The sequence below is a fragment of the Callithrix jacchus genome, chromosome 3 (genome assembly GCF_049354715.1).
Source record: "Callithrix jacchus isolate 240 chromosome 3, calJac240_pri, whole genome shotgun sequence".
NCBI classification, from domain to species: Eukaryota; Metazoa; Chordata; class Mammalia; order Primates; family Cebidae; genus Callithrix; species Callithrix jacchus.
The window spans coordinates 15,948,530-15,968,430 of NC_133504.1; the positions used below are offsets into that span (position 1 = coordinate 15,948,530).

The window sequence follows — 19,901 nt, forward strand, 5'->3', positions numbered from 1 at the left end:
CTTACTCGTGGATATCTGAATCTGGATAAAGAATGGCAAACCCACAGCAGCACTGTTTGCCATTTAATGTTGCTTTCTTTGTTTGCTCTAAAACGTAGTTCATCTTGAAAATGGACTATATTTATTTGTTTATTCACCAGTTTTTGTTTGCCTAGATAGAGCGAATGGATATAAACAAACATTTGCATGACCTCTTTTTCAGATTTTTTCTTTCTGCCTAATTCCCAGCTCTTTCCGGTCTGACTAGAGTCCTGAATATAAAGTATGCTAGTTACTGCAGAGCTCCACAGATATGGGAACTTCATATTCCTAATTGATAATGAAATTCCATAAAACATAAATCGTCTCTAGAGTTTAGCAAAAATGGAGTATTTATCATGTGAAAAGCAGTACTGGGGACTGGCCACTCCAATATGTGCACTGTTCACAAGATGAGTTGGTAAGTTTTGTTTGATGTTGATAAATGTTACCCTTGTTTTTATTTTTACTCAGAATCAAATTACATGAAATAACTTAGATAGTGTTTGTAAATTTAGGAGCATCTTGGGCAAAGCTTTTTTGGAAAATTGAACTTGTCTTTCTAAAATATTCAGATTACTTTCCTAAATTCTGAGATGTTTTGGATTTTAAGTGCTTTTGTGCACATTTCAGAATAGTTGTATGTTTCTATTTTTTTCATGATAAAAAATGAAGGGTCTAAGAAATTCATATCACTGATTATAAGATGACTTATACACATTTAAAGTATTTAATTTGCTTTAACTTTTGTAACGAGAAAAATGGACTCTTGCATTCTATGCGTCAGCTACATTGCAAAATTTCATGAGTAGCTACTCTTCTCATAATACAGAAAAGAAAATATAAAATATTGACTGACTTCAGTGGAGGAAATATGAACTATAATTACATTTATGTGTTATCATACTAGCTCAAAGGAGCATTAAGCTCCTTACAAGGCCTAAACTTTCCCGTATGAAAAGTCTGTTATTTTGATTTCTATTTTAAAGATGTTTAATGTATCATCTGTAACATAAAACTCAGATTAATTAGCTGGCCTAAAATCACAAAAATAGAAAGCAGGTGAATCAGCATTTACATTCAGATTCATCTGAAACTAATGCCTCTGGTATTGCTGTATTATGCTGTCTCTCTTTTTTATTTACTTTTTTTGTCATTTAGATGTATTTGTTAGGATGGCAAAATATATTCTAAATGTGTTATTTGCATTATTAAATAATATTCCTAAAGGAATGAAAGGGAATATGAGAAGGAAAGGAGAGAGCAAAAGAGAGCAAAAGAGAATAGACTGTACATTTTTTTGTTCTTTCAAAAGGTGAAACCAGGGCAGTAGTTGACTTCTTTTTTTCCTTTGCTTTGGGCTAATTTCTTCAGTCACTTTGAGTAAGATTTACTATCCACATATGTCTGAAGCCACTAAAATGCCCTTTCTCCTAGTATAAAAAAATGTATTCCTTTGTTGTTTGCTTAAATGGACTTAGGGAATGGAAAAAAGCTCTCTTGTGACCATCTTTTCTAGAGTTTATATATAAAAACCCAATGACACTCTCGGAAGCTTCTTGGTGCCTTTGCAGAAAGTTCCTCTTTTTCTCTGAGACAATATTCTGCCAAGTTCTTACATTATCTATTCCTAAGTTTCCTTTTCATTCTTTGATTGTTTTACTCATTATTTTTGTATGGATAAGAACTAATAACATGGAAAGAGTTTCTCTTATATATTAATAATTTAGATTCATGTGCAAATCCACCCACTAGTGTTTCAGAAGGTTTAATTAAAATGGCCATGTATGTACCAGTCCTTAATCATAAAACCATGTTTATCTAAGTATCATTGCTTATCCAGACCGCAGAGATCTTGACCTGTGCAGTAGATTTTCAAGACAATTCCAACCCTAGTGATTGCAGCTCTCTCTGAATTTCAGTGGTGTGAACTACAGAAAGTATTCCCTTAGGATGTCTTCTCTACTCCCTTGAATTATTATTTATCCTCTGGCCATTAATACTCATCTCCTAAATGAAGGTAAAAGCTGCTATTTAGTGCTTTCTTCAGCTCTCCTGACCCATCCCACCTGCAAGCCTAAACCTGCACCCAGAAATGGGTATGCAATTAGCAAACATTTTCTTTAGTATTTTTTCCTCAATCCATATTTAAAGAGTAATAACATTGATGACAGAAGATAACAGTCTGCTCAGCAATTCCTTAATGATAGTGCATTGAGAACATTATTAGGTTTGGAATAGTGTGACTTAGTAGAAAACTGTTAACTTGCGAATCCTGAGGATCTTCACTGTGCTAGTCTAAGCTTGAATTCAACTCAGTCTGTGTCTCTGGTTATGTCATGTAACCTCCCTGGAGCTTTGCCTAATCTTTAAAAAGAGAATGTAGAGATGGATATTCTCCAGTTTATTTTCTGGCACTAACTTTCTAAAAAATGTTACTCTTTCCTTCATCTCTGGAAACTGTAAATTTGGTTGCTGTCAATATGCAGGCATATTGCTTTTTCCAGACCTTATGGATTTTCACACAGGGTCAGACATGCTGTGACAATGCAACTTTGCACTGCTGGCTATTGTTGACAAGGGAATTGGGCTCTAAATAATGTTCTTTTAGGGTTTCTTAGAAGAATGTTAAGGAGCAGCTGTTGTGTTCAGCCATTCTCGACTAGTCTGAGCCACCAGATACTACTTCACAGCTCTTACTGGCAGATTGAATGGGCAATGAGAAAGAAGGATTAGGAGAAAACTAATGTAGAGGAAACACTCAATGGATCTCTTCACCGAAACTGTGGAGCTGGATTTTTCTCTCCTGTGTTTTATCAGAGAGGTTAGCTCTCCCCTGGTTACTGTGTTCAAGTCAGAGGTAAGGAACTCAGACATAACGATAACTTTCTGTATATTCTGTTTTCTGTGGCTCTTCTGAACAGGCACATTTCAGTCTTGAGCCCTGTAACGGAAGAGAGGGGTTACGGAGGCAGGAAAAAGTGAAGAAAAATATGGGAATTTCCTATCTTAGCTGAAGTTTACAGAGCACCAGTACCTGCAGTAGATGTAACCATCCCTGTTGTAGACGAGAAGGTTGTGGGAAGGGTACCAGTGGTGGAGTGGCAGAACCAGATGGGAGGTGACAGCAAATAATCCCTGGCTCCCAAGGGCTCAAACATTCCCCTTGTGCCCAATAGAAGGTCTTGGGTTTATTAATCAGAACCCATGAATGAACCCTTAGAAAAACGAGATGTTTCTGGAGTGACATGTGGGAATATGAAGCAAAATAAGGGAAATAAGCAAGGATGAGCTTACATCTAAATGAAGAGAAAATGTCAGATAGGTCTGAAGTAACCACACACTGCATCCTTGCAGACTATGTGGAGAAGCCATACCACAAACTCAATATATGCTTTCAGACATCATAGCGTTGTTCTAGGGAACTACCAAGGCTTGCTAACATGTATGAGTTAGCTCCGACTAATCTCTATAACTTAGGTAACTCTCAGCACATAAGTGTATTCTTGGGATGAAGAAATGGTGGAGTGTAGTGATGAGTCCCCTTAGGCAGATTTGCTAAATCATACTGTGACTAGGATACAAGACTTGAATTTTCCAGGATGTCAGTGTCTTGGACTAAATTTTTAGAGTATGTTTACTGACATCTAAAGAAATCAAGGTTAAAAATCAAGAAAAATATTCAAGTATCAAGTAAAATTTTATTTTGGTCTAGTTTTATTTTTCTTTTTGTAGTTCATGACTAATTTATACTTGTTAAAATTTTATAGTAATGAGTCTTAGTCATTGCAATGTCTTTCTTAAATGAAATATTATTTACAGAAATGTTCTACAAACTATGATGATGTACAGATTCTACTTTGAGAGTTACTTGTGGCTTAGGGTCTATATTGCTTAGCAAAAAGGATTGGATGCACAGGAGACATATTTGTATTCACAATATCTACAATATCATATCAATATATGCATTATTTACTGGCAGACTGAACAGGCAATGAGAAAGATGGAAGGATTATGAATATTTAAAAGGATGAATGAAAGTAAATATTGTTTCAATAAATAGATTATTTAGGAGATAAAGCACTTAAATTCAATAGATTGTCTTAACACCCTATTCCATAAAGTTTCACTGTAGAAAGCAAGTATTAGGGGACATAGTTTAGTCTAAAGTTGTCTGAAACAGCAAGGCATTATCTTAGTTTGTTCCAACCTTCTCTATAACTGCTTAAGCTATTTTAGCTCTCCAGATAGTGGAGATATGGTAAGGATGGTAATATAATAGTGAACAGCTAGGGACTTCTGAAGCTTCTAATGGACTTAAACGGGTACTTGCGAGTCACTTCAAAGATTGAAGAATTCTGTTGGCTGCCTAGAATTTTTCTTTCCCTGCAAACTGTATTTATATCTAAAAATGAATGTGATTCATATAATGCAGATGAAAATATGCAGTACCAGACAAACTAAGATGCTGAGTCTAGAAAACATTATACCTTTTCTTTTCTCTACTTCTTACTTTTTCCCTGTTTACCTTTCCCTTTCCCTCACTTCTCTTCATTTCTATTATTATTTTCCTGTATTCATGGCCTTTATTCTATTTATTCCTATGAGGTAGAAAATTATTCTGCTTTGTGAATTTTGCCTTATTTTTCATAGGCTCCAAATAATGAATTGAATTTAGAATGAGGATCTAAGACCTTGAAAAACAGCATATTCTTTGTTATTGTCTCGGCGTCTTTAGTCATATACATACATATTTTCTCAGTATTGCTTTTAACACAAACAGGGAAAACATAGCCTAAAATAGATAGAGAGTGTTTTATAAAGATTAGCCTTCTTTTGCAAAGAAGTTCACTTCTAGTTTTCTTTCCTTTTTTTTTTTTTTTTGTTTTTTGTTTGTTTGTTTTGGATGGAGTTTTGCTCTTGTTGCCCAGGCTGGAGTGCAATGGGACGATCTCAGCTCACTACAACTCCTACCTCCTGGGTCCAGATTCTGCTGCCTCAGCCTCCCGAGTAACAGATTCCATGCATGTACCACTATGCCTGGCTCATTTTTGCATTTTTAGTAGAGAGGGGATTTCTTCATGTTGGTCAGCATGGTCTCGAGCTTCTGACCTCAGGTGATCTGCCTGACTTAGCCTCCCTAAGTGCTGGAATTACCCATGCGAACCACTGTACCTGGCCCAATTATTGAGTAATTATTCATGCTTGTTCTTTATTAGATATAATATAAATGAGGTAGAATTACATCAATAAAATGTATTTTCCCTTATGTAGCAGAGATAATTATACCAAGATCTGATTCTCTAAGTTAAAGTCTTCATTTTATTATTCAGAGCTTTGCCACCGTTCAACTTCACATCAGATTCTGTAGCAGCAGGAGGCAATCTGGCTGTTGGCTCTTTGAATTTACAACATTAAGTCAGAGAGAAGTCCACATCACTTGTCATTTATCACATTTAATTCCAGTCTTTTTTATCTAAAAAATCCATTAAGGCATATCAATTACATGACCAGAATTAAGCCAAGTATTTCCAAAGATTCAAAGAACCAAACAATCTGATTCTTGGGACAAATAGATTCATATTCAAGTTGGTGACATACACGTGCATACATGCCATCATTAGGAAGTTAACAAATTGGAATAAAATGTCATAAATTATAATAAAAATGTACTGCTTCTTAAGAAAGCTTCTCAATTACATGTGAGGTCAAGACGACTTATAATGCTCACATATTAGTCCATTTTCACCCTGCTATAAAGAACTACCTGAGACTGGGTAATTTATAAACAAAAGAGGTTTAATTGGCTCACAGTTTCTGCATGACTGGGGAGGCCTCAGGAAACTTGCAATCATGGCAGAAGGTAAAGGGGAAGAAGGCACCTTATTCACAAGGTGGCAGGAGAGAAAGAGAGCTGGGGGGAAATGAGATTTGGGTGTGGATACAGAGCCATACTGTATAGGCTGAGTACATCAGATACATAGACATTGAAAAAAATAATAATTTAAATAGAGTTTGGCCTACTGTACCTTTTTCCATGGCAATTCACACTACTGAAGACAAATAACTGGCTTTGAGTGATTCTGATAAAATTCCCAGTGTTAATTCATATTTCTGTCATGTACATTATTGAAAATGAGCATTTCTATGGCTATTCTTTATCATTCCCAGTTTTCCAAATGACTAAGCCTAATATGATATGCATTAATCATCAGTGATACAGTTTTGTTCTTGACTGTAGCACAAATGGACCTTCTCTTTTTTTCATGGATGATCATACACATACGCACTGATGATTTCAGTGGCTGTCTCCACATTTATACATTTACAGCTCTGCCCTGTGAGCCCTGTTTAATGTCTTCATTGTAGTGTCTCATTCGAGTTTACCGCATTAGAACAACACTCAGGATTTTCCCACTCCCACCCATCATCCTCAAAACCAGGTTCTGCTCCACTATTTCTCATGGCTGTGAGGGACTCCGTCTTCCAGAAACAGGCTAAAATTTCTAACATTTCTCTTAGTTTTACACCCTCCATATCATATACATTACCAGGTACTCACTAATTTTCTTCCTGCATTTCCTTCAATTCCATATTCTTCCTATCTCTCCCATCACCCTCCTATTTCTATTTACCATCATTTCTTAATACTACGACTGCTACTATTAACTGGACTCTTCATGTTCAGTCTTCTTCCTTAAAACAAATCTCTGCTCTCCAACCAGTTTTCTTCATTATTGTTCTACAATGTATAACTAGTCATATCAATTATGCCTAAAGCTTTTAATGCCTTCCTATAATTGTTAAGACAAAGTCCCAAATTCTTATTATAGACTACAAGGCCCAGCAGAATTTGATCCTTTTGCTTCTCCAGGCTCATTTTTTGTCACTTTTTTCTGTTGATTCTTTGTTGTTTTTCTTTAATATAAGATAACTTTTTCTTTAATATAAGATAACACAGATAACTATGCAATACCATTTTCAGCCTCATATTTTTCCCCTTCATGCTGAACCAGGAAACAACAGCATCAGAATCATAACAAATATTTAAATGCATATTTCTGGGTTCTAGTCCATAAAGACTAAATCAGGCTCTGTAAGTAGAAATAGAAGTACTTTCTATTGTTTACTCTAGGGAAATTTTATACATACAAATCATTGAAAACATTTATTTCAGATGTTAGGTTTCTTTGTATTTGATATAAAGAGGCGTCTTTTCTCAATCAATACTCTTAATTTAGGTAATCTCATCCATTATCTGATTTCCAATAACTAGATACCAGAAAAAGCCACACATGTAAATCTCAAGTTTCTCTCTTGACTTCAGACTTGGACGTTTAATTTCCTCCATGACATCTCCACCAGATGGCTCACATCCCTCTCAAATTCGACAGAAATTCACTAAACTCTTGGTGTCCATGCAAATCTTTCCCACCTCCAGTGTGTGTCATAAAATATCCATCCAGCCAGTTGCTTTTGCCTGAAATGTTTCTTTCACTTCCCACCAATTCACAACCATCGCCTGTCCTCCCCACAAAAATTCTTGCTTCTATTCACTTTTTCTGTATCAAAAGGCAACTCTCTTGGCCAACCTAACTATGCAATACCATTTTCAGCCTCATTTTTTCCCCTTCATGCTGAACCAGGAAACAACTCCATCAGCATCATAACAAATATTTAAATGCATATTTCTGGGTTCTAGTCCATAAAGACTAAATCAGGCTCTGTAAGTAGAAATAGAACTACTTTCTATTGTTTACTCTTTCTATTGTTTCTATTGTTTTGTCTATGCTCTTGTAAAGGCCTTCTACCTGAAATCCCCACTTACATAATTACCTCCCGTACCTACCTTAACAATTTTACACATTGCAGCCCAAAGGAAACTGCTGCTTCACTATTTAAGATTCTTCAAAGCCTTTCCACTGTATTTGGATACAATCTAAACTCTCTGAGGTAGCTGATAAAGCTTCGCATAATCTTGTCTTTTACTGCACCCTGGTTGCTCTCTTGCTGTCCTGCAGCCATGCTAGCCTTCTGTCAGTCTTTCTTGCTCAGACTATTTGCATTTTCTGTATCTTTATTTCATCCCACCTCTCCTCAAGTGTGCTTGTCTAAATTCTACTTATATTGATGTTCCTATGTGTATGTTTATGTATAATACATATATAATACATACATATCTATATGTAATATATATACATACACAGATATGCAACACACATTTTTATGTGTACACGTATATATATAAACATGTTAACATGAGTTAACATTAACATGAGTGGGAATTATGCATATATGTGAAGCTTTCCCTGAACTGTAAATCTAAATCATACTGCTTTATCTTAATTTGCTTTTCTTCTTAGAATATATCTATCATTTTTAATTATAAGTTGGTTTGAAGAATTATTGATGTAATATTAGATTGTTGCAAAAGTAATAACAGTTTTGAACTGTGAATTTTAAATCATTATAACTAGGCTCAAGCATATCTTTACTAATCAAAATAGGAGCCATTTTAATCAACAAATTTTTGGCAATGAGAAATGAGTTTGTTTATTTCTGTAGCATAAAAATCCATGATTCAGGATTCGATTAACTATTGGCAAGCATTTTCTGCATCCTGTTCGTTTTGGAAGTGTTTTCCCAACAAAAGTTGTTGAGACGTTTGAAAAAGTGGTATCAGGTGAATATTGCGGATGAGGCAAAACTCCGTAGCACAAATTGTTCAACTTTTAAAGCTTTGGTTGTGTGGCCTGTGGTTGGGTGTTACCATGGAGAAGAATTGGGCCCTTTCTGTTGACCAATTCTGGCTGCAGATGTTCGTTTTTGGTGTGTCTCATTGATTTGCTGAGTATACTTCTCAGATGTAATGGTTTTGCCAGTATTTAAAAAGCTGTGGTGGACCAGACCGGCAGCAGATCACCAAACAGTGACCATGACCTTTTTTCATTGCAAGTTTGGCTTTGGGAAGTGCTTTGGAGTTTCTTCACAGTCCAGCCACTCAGCTGGTCGTCACCAGGTGTCCTATAAAATCCACTTTTCATTGCACATCACAATCCGATCAGGAATTGGTTCATTATTGTTGTGTAGAATGAGAGAAGATGACACTTCAAAACGATGATTTTTTTAAAAAAAATTTTACTCAGCTCCTGAGGCACCCACTTATCAAGCTTTTTTACCTTTCCAGTTTGCTTCAAATGCCGAATGACCACAGAATGATCATTACTGAGTTCTTCAGAAACTTCTTGTGTACTTGTGAGAGGATCAGTTTGGATGAATACTCTTAATTGGTCGTTATCAACTTCTGATGGCTGGTCACTACACTCCTCATCTTCAAGGCTCTCATGTCCTTTGCAAAACTTCCTGAACCAACACTGCACTGTAGGTTCATTAGTAGTTCCTGGGCCAAAGGTGTTGTTGGTGTTGCAATTTGTCTCTGTTATTTTATGACGCATTTTGAACTCACATAAGAAAATCACCCAAACTTGCTTTTTGTCTAACATCATTTCTATAGTCTAAAAAAATATAAAATAAACCACAGCAAAAGAAATGGTAAAGCAAGAAAGAAATGTGCATTAAAATGATGTATAACCACATTTGTAAAGGAATATATTCCAATATCAAATGACAAATTTCAGCAATGCAAAAAAACACCATTACGTTTGTGCCAATTTAATATCGTTTTTAATCAGATGGCAACTTCAGCAGGACAGTATCATATCCCCAGTACACAGTCCAGTGTTTGGCATATAATAGGCACTCAATAAATATTTACAGAATGAATGAACAAACATGTAAATAGAATATCTCAATACAAAATAACAGAAATGTTTTAAAAAATCATTTCTAATCTTAATTGTTTCTCTTGTTATTAAGCAATGTTTTAGGGTAAGGAAGGAGCAACTTTTATGTCAAAATTTCAATGCGAATTCAATTTATTAGACATTTAGGAAGTTGTGGATCAAGATATTTATGAGGTTTCTTGGCGAAAATGCAGTTATTCTAGACAAAACATTATGCTCATGGAAATACATCAGGAAAGCAAACAGCCAATATAAAAAGTCAAAAAAGAAAAAAGAAAAAGAAGTAGCCAATAATGTCAAATGTCAAAATTATAATTAAAAGGAGGAGCAAACAACTGATTAGGTATTTAGAACAATAGACTCATTCTGAGAACATTAATACATGGCTAAAAATGGTTCTCTTATAGTTGATATGCACCTTAATTGAACTGCTACCTACCATGAATATATAACTTCAAGAGCACAGTAACTTCTCTCATGTAAAAAGTTTTACTAAATCAATAATTTACATACTGGGCCAGGTGAGGCTATGGAATGTTTTTGGAATACTTAAAATTTCCAAGCATCTGTGTGGAAAATAAGTCCATCCATGGTAATGTCACCGATACCAGATTTTTTCCAAGTACATAGAAGACTGCATGTGGTTTTTTTCACAATAAGCAGTATCAATGACACTCAGTGATTCTAGAGTTGACTCTGCTGAGATGATCAAATTATTATAAATAACTTTATGTTTTAGTTCCTTCCCCCTCTAAGAATGAATAAAAGATTTAATCGTAGACTAAAATTTATCTCAGGCCATCATGATTGCATCTTACAGTGGTAGACAATCTGAGCATTTATTTTATTAAACTTCAGCATAGGTGAACTGGCTTGGGAAATCAACTTAAAATGTAAAAACTGAAATATAACCTTTGCTATTTTGCCAGCAGCAAAATTGTGCATCATGGCTCATCTTAAAAGTGATGTTTTGGACTATATTGAAAAGAGAAATAGTGTAGAGACAGTATTTAAATATTTCATATCTGTTAAAGCACAATATACTGTACAAATATTTTCTTACTAATTTTTGTGAATGCGATTTATGAAATGCCTTCTCTGACGGCATTTTCATTTTCTAAAGTATGACTTATACTACTTAAATTGAGACGTAGCTATTTGGAAAGTAGTGGAATAAATAGTATATGGATAAATCATGATTTATAGATGAACAAAAATCTAGATGTTTTAGTTCATTATTTCATCTGAAAAAGAGTAGTCATTATCTAAAATGATTTTCAGTTTGATATAATACTTTTTATAATTTTTATAATCCTCTTCCCAGGCCCTGAAAACAAGGATCACATTATAAAAGTTTTTTTTTTGTTTTTTTTTTTTTTTTGAGACAGAGTCTCACTTTGTTGCCCAGGCTGGAGTGCCATGGCATGATCTTGGCTCGCTGCAACCTCCACCTCCCAATTCACGCAATTCTCTGCCTCAGCCTCCTGAGTAGGTGGGATTACAAGCACTAGCCACCACACTGAACTACTTTCTGTATTTTTTGTAGAGACGGGGTTTCACCATCTTGGTCAGGCTGGTCTTGAACTCCTGACCTGGTGATCCACCTGCCTCAGCCTCCCAAAGTGCCAGAATTACAAGCTTGAGCCACAGCTCTGTGCTAACTTTTGTATTTTTAGTAGAGATGGGGTTTCACCATCTTGGCCAGGCTGGTCTTGAACTCCTGACATCACAAGCCACCTTCCCTGGCCTCCCAAAGTGCTGGGATTACAGGCGTGAGCCACCATGCTCAGCCTTGAAAGTCTTTCTGTGACATCACCCTTCATCATAGCTACTGTAAATTCTGCATTTCTATAGAATTATATGATTTTGATGTAAGTCCATGTGTATAAAATGAAGTATATTAGCATTTGTGTATTATTTCCAGTTCTCTTTCCAGTAGTGTCCAATAAAAACAAGATAACATTGCTCTTTTGCTTTAATTTAATGCATATAGTTTAGAGACTTTCGTGTATTATGGATCTTTCACTGGGTCCTTCATATATTTACTTAATTTAAATTTCAATAGCTTAAGGGGTACAAACAGTTTTTGGTTAGAGGAATGAATTGTATAGTGGTGAATTCTGGGCTTTTAGTGCACCTGTTTCCCCAATTGTGTACCATGTAGCCAGTAGGTTATTTTTCATCCTTCTCCCCACCTTGCCCTCTCCCTTCTTCTGAGTTTCCAATGTCCATTATATCACTCTGCACGCCCTTGAGTACACATAGCTTAACTCCTGCTTATTGGGGAATTTGACCATGAGATATTTGGTTTTCCATTTTTGAATTACTTCACTTAGGATAATGCCCTCCAGTTCCAAGCTGCTGCAAAAGACTATTTTTTTTTCATGGCTGAGTAGTATTCCATAATATATATATACACACACACAACGTTTTGTTTATCCACTCATTTGTTCATGGGCACTTAGATTGATTCCATACCTTTTCAGTTGTGACTTGTACTGTTATGAATATACAAGCGTGGGTGTCTTTTTGATATAATTACTTATTTACCTCTGGATTGTTACTGCATAATCCTAGTAGTAGGATTGCTGGTTTGAATGGTAGATCTGTCAGTTCTTTGATAAATCTCCATACTGTTTTCCATAGAGATTTTACTAACTTTCATTCCCACCAGGAGAATACACATGTTCTCTTTTCATCATCTCCACATAAATATCTGTTGCTTTTTGACTTTTTTAGTAATGGCTATTCTGACTGGAGAAAGGTGGTTTCTCATTGTGGTTTTAATTTGCATTTTCCTAATTTTTAGTGAACATTTTTTAAATGTTTTTGAACATTTGTTAAATGTTTTTTGGCCATTTGTAGATTTTCCTTTGAGAAACATCTGTTCTAGTTATTTGCTCACTTTTTAGTGGGATTCTTTATTTTTTCTTGCTGATTTGTTTGAGTTCCTTGTAAATTCTAGATATTAGTCCTTGGTCAAATGTATAGCTTGCAAACACGTTACCTCTTTACTCTGTTAATTATCTCTTTTGCTGTGAAGAATATTTTTAGTTTAATTTAGTCTCATTTGTTTTTTATTTTGTTGCATTTGCTTTTAAAGTCTTAGTCATAAATTCTTGCCTAGGACAATGTCCAGAAGAGTCTTTCCTAGTTTTTCTTCTAAAATTTTTCATAGTATCCCATCTTAGATTTAGATCTTCAATCCATCTTTAGTTAAATTTTGTATGTAGTGAGAGATAGGTGTCCAGTTTCATTCTTCTACATATGGCTATCCAATTTCCCCAGCACCATTTATTGCATAGAGTGTTCTTTCCTCAGTGTGTGTTTATATTTTCGTCCGCTTTGTGAACGATTAGCTGGTTGTGGGTATTTGGCTTTATTTCTAGATTCTCTATTTTGTACCATAAGTCTATGTGTCTACTTTTATATCTACATCAGCCTGTTTTGGTTACTACAGCCTTACAGTATAATCTGAAGTTGGGTACTGTAATGCCTCAAGATTTGTTCTTTTTGATTTGGCTATTGAGCTCTTTTTCGATTTTATATAAATATTAGGATTATCTAATTTTGTGAAGAATGATGTTGGTATTTCGATATGAATTACATTGAATATATAGATTGCTTTGGGCAATGTGGTCATTTTCACAATATTGATTCTTCTAATCCGTGAGCATGGGATATATTTCCATTTTTGTGTCATCTATGATGTTTTTGATGAGTGTTTCTTTCTTCTTCTTCTTCGTCTTCTTTTTTTGTTTGTTTGTTTGTTTGTTGAGACAGAGTTTCGCTCTTGTTACCCAGGCTGGAGTGCAATGGCGCGATCTCGACTCATCGCAACCTCCGCCTCCTGGGTTCAGGCAATTCTCCTGCCTCAGCCTCCCGAGTAGCTGGGATTACAGGCACGTTCCACCAGGCCCAGCTAATTTTTTGTATTTTTAGTAGAGACAGGGTTTCACCATGTTGACCAGGATGGTCTCGATCTCTTGACCTCGTGATCCATCCGCCTCGGCCTCCCAAAGTGCTGGGATTACAAGCGTGAGCCACCACGCCCAGCCCGAGTGTTTCTGGTACAGATCTTTCAGCTCCTTGTTAAATATATTCCTAGGTATTTTTTTCCCTTACAATTTTAAATGGGATTGAGTTCTTGATTATCAGCTTGGTCATTATGGATGTATAGCAGTGCTACTGATTTGTGTACATTAATTTTGTAACTTGAGACTTTACTGAATATATTAATTAAATCTGAGTCTTTTGAAGGACTCTTTAGCATTTTGTATGCATAAGACCCTGCGAACAGGGATAGTTTGACTTCCTCTTTTCCAACTTGGATGCCATTTCTTTCTTTCTCTTACCTAATTGCTCTGGCTAGGACTTCTAGTGCTATATTGAATAGAAGTGATGAGAGTGGGCATTCTTGTCTTGTTACAGTTCTTAGGGAAAATGATTTCAACTTTTTTTCATTCAATATGATGTTGACTGTGCATTTCTAAAATATCACTAAATATTTTAAAACCTAAGTAATTTCAAGTTTAAAAATACCTAACCTAAAGTAGTTTGAAATAGCATGATATCCTATATTCAATGATTACCTTTTAAAGATTGTTGAAATATATATTGATCTTATGAAATCATTACTAAGAAATCAAAGGAGGAATTGTAGCCTCATTCCTGGACTAATATCCACTAACTTATATGCTATTGTTTTTAAAAACCTTGAGATAAGTTTAAATAATCATACAAAAAAATAGTCATATGAATTGAAAGATGATGAACTAAAAATGTTTTAAAATAATATCATTTTATTGAGTTTTATTTTAATTCTTTTTAGATGAAAGTTTTAGATGCATGAAAAGGTAAAAATGAGTAGCTCTGATATATTTTATATTTCCATATTTATCCTATTACAAATTGGATTGACGTGGCACTATTAGAACATATGTTTGTATCTATGACTCTCCACAAATCTTTCTTAAATGTATATTAATAAATAGAGACCTAAATAAAAGAATTAGATGTGTTTTACATATATCTCAAATTTCTGACACTTGATCTTCGACTTAAAATGTAAATTTCTTCAAGATTATGGATTTAAATGTGAAAATTAAATAATTCAAGTATTAGCAGAAAGCTGGTACGCATTTCTTCATAACCTATGTGTAAATAAAAGTTTTGTAGCTATGACTTCAAATCCAAATGTAATTTTAAAAGTCTGATAAAAAAATTGACTACATATTTAAAAAAAATAAAAGTTGCATATGAAAAGAAAAGCTCTAAGCAATTTCAGGAGATCATTAAGAGATAATACTGGGAAATGTGGGAGACAATATTTGTAACACTTATCACAGATAAAGAGCTAATGTCCCATATAAATAATATTGAGTTGAGGACAAGACCAAAAGTCAGATAGAAATTGGGAAACAAACAAACAAACCCAAACTAAAATCATATGTCTTTGCTTGTTTGTATAAAACACATACAAGCACAAGTTAGAAAATAATGAGATGACTTATTTAGAGAAAATAGGTGGGAAATGGGTAGAGAAGATAAGAAGGTTAGAATAGAGGGAAGGCTTGTCAGCAGGACACTTCTCTGAGTATACCATTTTTAACATTCTGCATTTGGGGATCATATTAATATTTCACATACAGGCAAAATGAATTTAATAAAAAATTATGGGGAAAGTTAAATACAAAAGTAAATACAGCTAGAAATAAATTAGCCTAACCATGTTTCAAACGCACAACACAAACACAGTGAAGGGAAAAAACAAAGTATATTTTATATATTTTTATTTAACAGGGAGTTAAGAGAAGTGATATCAACTGTATTTTCTGCTGCCTGCCTACACTTAAACTTAACTGGGGGTTAATGTTTGCTTTGAAATAAAAGCAAATCAATCATATTACGACATTTAGTTGTCTCTACTGTCTAGCATTTTATGAACATTTTAATATCACTTTGAAAAAGTAAGAGAAATACTGATAGGCTATTTATAACACCTTTCTCCTTTGCTATATCCAACTTCAAAAATTGGAAGTTGAGATACCCAATTTCCTGAATTATTTTGCAACTGAGATTAACCATATCCCCCTGTTCCAGCCCATTGGATTCAGGTGAAAGTCTTATTTTCCTGCTAAAGACAACACAGCTGGTACCACTGCTTTCCACAAGACTGTTGCCTAGATCTACATCTGTCAAAAATGGACAACACCTTATTTCTTGCTCTAGGCCATGAAAAATATAAACCTAGTTGTTTAAGCTATCCTTGGTTTGGTTTTCCGCTAAGTGAAAATAAAACATCCCTCACTTACATACACATCTTCATGCTCAGCTCATGCCCTGAAGCTAGAATTACACAAATAAAATGCTTTTAGGTAGAAAAGATAAATTTGTTCTTACAGATATTAAAACTTTATATACATTTATATACGAATTATCTCATTTAACCTTCCAACATGCTTAAGAGCAAGAATTATGATACCAAGTTTATAGGTGATCAAACTAAGATTTGGAGATTTTAATTATAACACCCAAGACCATCTAGCTCATAACAAAATCAGAATTCAACAACGGGACTTTATTAATTAATTTCACTATGCTCTTCAGTCCTACGTAACAGATAACTAGAACTTGCAACAAACCAAAACCATGATACCACTTTGGAGATGAAATCCAGATAAATATAAAGTATTAGTCTTGGTAGGTACTGCTTTTGTCTGTTTTTCTGATTTATGGCTAAATTATCAGTACCTCAGAGCTATACATGTGATTACAATGGGCTTTGAAATTTTAAGGTTCATTACAAAATCAAATAACTTAATATTTGCTTTGCTAATAAAACTAACTCAATACATATTACGACTGCAATTTTTTCTGAGTGGACTTTAATAAATTCCTGATTCTGGGCAGAACAATCTTCAACATGATTATTTGCTCAAATTGAGTATGCCACTGAGAAAATTGTTTTTCCTGAGTGTAAAACAAATGACTAAATATTCTGCTTTCTTGGAACTTACGTTTTTGTGTTTGAGGGATAGAAGTAATAAAAGTTCCCATTGTAATATGACTAACTCACTAGTACAAATGTAACTAGTAGGAAAATATCTGTAAGATTAAATAACTGCATTGGGATTCAAAGACTAAGTTTTCCAAATGCCAGTTTTATTAATTAAATAGATCATTGCATGCTACTATGGATCAGCTAGTTTCTTAATTCCTGAAAATACAAAAAATCCATATTCAGCCGAAATAAGCTCATTGTTCTGTAGGGCAGTCTTAGAGCAACTTCTGAAAAAAAAAAAACCCACTGTAATGAGGTGTTAAATAAATAGGGATATTGTATTCCAAAAGTGGTGATAGAAAAAGGCAGTTACGTTTGCTGTGGAACGTCATCTCCGATGAAGTGCCATTTGCTCTGGACTTGACAGTTTTCTGGTGACAGAAGTTGTAGGGATTTCTGCTCAGAGAAGGAACAGCTGACAAGGCCAAGTAAAGAACAAGTAAAGAACATTTGGGGAAGGTAAAAGAGGTGTGCTGAAGCCAGGTTACAAAACCCTTAAAAAGGAGTTTTATTGTAATAAGTGGAAATCTTCAGGGGATTTTAAGAAGAAAGGTAAACTTTCACTTGCCAGATATATTTTTGCTTTTTGTTTAAACTTTATTTTGAAGAGAAAAGAAATTGATTCCTTTGCTATCAATTACGTTATGGGCTTTTGAAGCTCTTTTGTATTTATGCTTTATTTCACTTTGTATTGCGTTCCTTCAATTTAATAATAAGACTCCTTTGGAGAATTTTAAATCTTCTTTAGCTAAACCAAGGGGAAATGGAATTGATATGCACCTAGTGAAAAAGATAGCCTGCAGAGCAATAGTAAGAAGCAAAATAGCAAGCCCAAGGAAAATATCATCACAGAAAGCTATGCCTACTTACTCTTTCCTCTGTGGTACTCTATAGAAGGAAATATTTATAGGTATTTATTACTCCATACTTTTCTATTCTCAGTAGAAAAATGCAGCATTCAACATAAACACTGTTACAATCAATATGTGTAATTCAACAGTTATACAACTGAGCAAATATTTTGAACTTCTCATCTTCTTAGTATGTTCTTTCTCCAATGTTACAATGCATAAAAGCATTAATAGCTTAGAAATAGTGTAAACTGGGTTTATATTACTGTCTATGTGTGGCATGATTATGACTGAAGCCTAAAACCTTTGGGGATGTGTAAATTTGTCTTGGAGGTCTCCTCTCTGCCCCTTCCTGGTGCCTCAAAGAAAATCGTCTTATTTCTCTCTGGCTTAGGGTAAAATTTCTCTTAAGAGCTTGCCTCCGGCTCCTGGGTTGCTTATCCTAAGCTTGCCTTGTTTCATATGTTATTTGATGCCTAAGACATATACCTGAATTGAATCTCAAACTATTTGGTTTTCTGAGTTCAGTTACCTTGTTTACTCAAAACAATTGAAGAAAGAAATTGCCTAATGGATAGATGAGATTTATGAACGAAATGCTGGTAGTAAGCATTTTATTTTTATTTTGCATGAGCAGACCATGTCGAGATTCTCACAAAGGTTGAATTTATTTTCTCATTTGTATATTTCCTGGTGCAATAGAATGCCGAAAGAACTAAATTTTCAATTTGCTGTATTTATTTGGAATATTTAATTAATAATAATAATAGCTTATGAATTCTGGGTCTCTCTGAGAAGACAAATTTATATGTTTAAATTGGACTGTGTTTTGAGAGACTATGAAAAGCTAGGATACCATGGCATCTAAAATTCATCAAGGAATTGGGGGGAAAATATTAACATATGGTTTTGTCATAAGAAAATAAGATAAAGCCTTAGTGAACTTTTTCCCACCAAAATGCAACATGCGGGGCAGCTATGCCTGCTAGAAGTGAAGTGGTAAACTGGCTCTAGGCTTTTCTACAAAGGAGGAAACAAACAATATCAGTTATGCTATACCTAATGTCCATAGAAGAAAGGCAAGCCAGTTTTTCAGAAGTACAACTATTTCTGTTTTTATGCCTGAAGAAAATTTTCCCCAAGGGTCCTTTTCAAATATGTGCTGTGATATGGCCTGAACTCACTTCCAAAAATCAACCCTGCAGTTGTATTTTCAAGTCTCACAGCACAGCTCACATAATGGTCCTCCACTTCTGATGGTGGTAAAATCGCAGTGTGCAGTTTGTTGAAGACTGCTCTGCTGAGGGCACCTGGGAGACACTGTTCTCAAGACTGTCATTCTTCCTGCCTTCATGAGCAGCACAGCATCAGTTTTACTTGTTCACTTCAGGCTCCATTTTTATAGTGAGACGTATGCTCCTGAAACCATTTTTGACAATTTAAAGCGATTGTCAATACAGTATCACATAACCGTTGCTAGTTTTAAGATTATTTTACAAATGCTGATTTTTAAAAAATTGTTTCTTTTTACTTCACAAAATTTTGAGACAAGCCTTGTTTGGCGGTTGACTAAACAGCCACTAAAAGTAAGATGTGATTAAGATTTGATTTTTTTCCACTCTGGACCTCATCGTTGATTTCGATTTGAGAAAGATTTGATGTTTTTTCCACTCTAGACCTAATTGTTGATTTCTAGTAAAGATGACTTCCACCTGGAAATCAGAAGTCTGGAGCTGTCCACCGCAGTGAACAGTATATGCGGATGTAACATCTGGAAACGTGTTAGGCCTGGAAGGTTGTCTTCCTTACTCTGTGACATGGTGGCTGTGCAGGGGGCTGGGCGGCCTTCCTCTATGCAATAGACCATGTTCTAGAGTGACAGAGACTCTCTCTTTCCAAATGGTGTTGGGGGCCATTCTCACTCTAGCCAGCTGGAAAGGGAGAAGAAAAGAGGTTTGCATTGCAGTTTTGTGGCCAGGCCTGGGAGTGGTGATTATCACTTTTACAAACACTCTAGTTATTGAATCTCGGTCAAATGTACAGTCAAATACATGACCAAGATCTAATGGTAACCCACGCCAGGAAGCATAGTTTTTTACAGGATAACGATTACTTAGTGAAAATTCTACACCACTGGAATTTTCCAGTTTCTAAGTAGGCCTTTAA

At 34.9% G+C, this 19,901-nt stretch overlaps 1 long non-coding RNA gene across 1 annotated transcript in view; it reads left to right on the top strand.

Annotated features, from left to right (window-relative positions):
• The first annotated feature begins 245 nt into the window (after positions 1-245).
• The window catches only part of LOC118152047 (uncharacterized), a 64,530-nt gene continuing 44,874 nt past the window's right edge, over positions 246-19,901 (top strand). Inside the window, exon 1 of the long non-coding RNA XR_004740397.3 lies at positions 246-439. This is a non-coding gene — a long non-coding RNA (uncharacterized LOC118152047). The remainder of the gene's footprint in view (positions 440-19,901) is intronic.